Below are 2,500 nucleotides of genomic sequence, written 5' to 3' on the forward strand. Positions count from 1 at the left end.
CATACATAGGGGGTTAAGGGGACCAGAGACAATTATGAGTAATACCAGTCAGAACGCATATGGCACATAAACATTGTTATAGTTTAGCTAATATTACTAAAATGATTGTACACAGTTATAGTTTAGCTAATATTACTAAAATGTTTGTACACATAGGAATATTGAGACCAAAAATTTGAGCACCATCACAAAAAGGAACATTACAATAAGCAAAGGAACAACAAAATAATATTAAACTGTAACAAAACAGTATGAGTGAGTACTATATCAGAGTAGTACCATTAATGATATACTGCATTATTCTACAGCTGTATCAACATGTATGAGTAAGTACTATATCAGAGTAGTACCATTAATGATATACTACAATATTCTACATCAGTAACAACATGTAGTTATAGTGAATGCTACACTGCAGCTAGGGTCACCTATTAATTAAATCTAACATTTAACCTGAATCTCAGGACGGAGTGGGCAATTAGTATGAGCACTAGGAAGTAGTACATTATAATCTGAGGCATCAGGGGTAGGGTATAGGGGACCAGTACTCGAATGAGTAAAATAACAAGGAGAACGAGGAAAAAGGTCAGATCATAACTGTTCTCGGACCCTACCTGAGACATATACCATATTATGACTGGCAAGACAAAGGTGAAAACCAATTTGTAAACATCAATCATTGTTATACTAAACTAAACTTCTGAAGAACAAAAAAAAGGGGGTGGAGGTCAGAACAGTTATGAGTGAACACAGAATTGGAAGGTATTACTCATGAAATCAGGTATCCCTCACTAAGCTAGTAGTACACAAAATCAAGGCTGTTCTCTGTCCACAGCTGAGACATATAGTAACCCTTGACTTTTTTCTTGAAGGTAACCTTGCTATTTGACTTTTTAATGGACACAGGTAGTGAGTTCCATAGTTGAGCACCTGTGAAGTGAAAACTGTTTTTGGTGAAGGGACCTGCATGAGGTACAATAAGAGACTTGACTGTTCCGGGTTCGGTTCTCAGCCGATAATGTAAAATTACAGCTCACATATGAGGGAACGGAATTATGAACGACATTGTAAACCTGGTTTAGTTTCAACTGCTGAACACGATATTTTACAGGTAACATTACCTTGCTAAATTCTTCAATACCAATATGACTACGTTGAGGTAAATTTAGTATGAATCTAATAATCTTATCAGACGATTCTTTTCACCAAAGGACCCCCCCTCCCAACACACACACGCACACATACACCCTTCAGCAATCGAATGTACTGTACATATGGATATTTGCAAAAATGTATTATTTTGATCTGTCTGTTTTTCTACGCTGCTCTATCTTCACAGTCGTAATGGGAATTTTTTTTTTTCGTGCGAGGTTGGGGCCAATATCCTCGCCTTATATAATATATATATATATATATATATATATATATATAATATATATATATATATATATATATATATATATATATATATATATATATATATATATGTATATATATATATATATATATATATATATATATATATATATATATATATATATATATATATATATATATATATATACTGTATATATAACTACAGGTTCCTTCACTGGGTACTGCTAAATCAGTGTATTAAGAGGAAAATAATACACCTGGAGAGAGACTATAAATATATGAGACATTTTACCAGATAATGTATGGCAGGAAAAGTAATGCTCTTACGTGTGAAAACCAAAGATAAAATGGTTGGACCTTAACGAAACCTCACTTATCCTCACTCGGTGCTTATGCTGCAACAGACAATCTCATTGCAATGTTGCAACATCCCTGACGTATTCAGTTACCTCAGAGGCCACGGAGTCCATTTTGGGTGGCCAGATGACAGTTCAGAGGATGTATGCTGGAATAGACCCTCTCTTGAAGCGAACTAAAATAGACTCTTTTTTTTTCGAAAGACTATCCCCAAACAAGTAAGCTTTCTTGTTCCTGCCCACTGTCTTAAGAACGTATATACCCATATCCACACACTCGCACAAACACAAACACACACACACACACCTCTCATGGCGCTGTGGTTAGAGCTCTGGCCTGCCACTACGGAGGTCCGGGTTCGATCCTCGCCCGGGGCTGAAATAATATCAGTATCGCAGCGCTGAGGGGTGTTACTCCAACTCTCGTGGGCGGGGAGTTGGGTGTGTGTGTGTGTGCAAGGTCATAGCATTACCCATAGATCGGACCTACGAGCTCTGAGCTCTCTTCCAGGAGGGAAATAGCTGTCGATCACGAGTCCAACACGTGATCCAAAGACCAAGTGAAAGTGAATACACACACAGAATATCAAAAGATTACAGAATTGGGGAAGAAAAAGTAAAAAAAAGCAAATGGAAAAAGATCTTGGAGTGATGATTGGAAAGGACATGAAACCAGATAAGCATATAAATAAAATATTCGGAGAAGCCTACCATTTACTGAGGTCAATCAAAGTGGCATTTGCTTATTTGGATGAAGAAATGATAAA

General features: G+C 36.6%; 1 protein-coding gene across 2 annotated transcripts in view; it reads left to right on the forward strand.

The window, feature by feature from the left end:
- Positions 1 to 2,500, forward strand: part of LOC143038504 (thymidine phosphorylase-like) — a 90,817-nt gene that overhangs the window by 632 nt on the left and 87,685 nt on the right. The window lies entirely within an intron of this gene.

This window comes from Oratosquilla oratoria, chromosome 24 (assembly GCF_046742065.1).
Source record: "Oratosquilla oratoria isolate Oo_2021 chromosome 24, ASM4674206v1, whole genome shotgun sequence".
In the NCBI taxonomy this organism is placed as follows: domain Eukaryota; kingdom Metazoa; phylum Arthropoda; class Malacostraca; order Stomatopoda; family Squillidae; genus Oratosquilla; species Oratosquilla oratoria.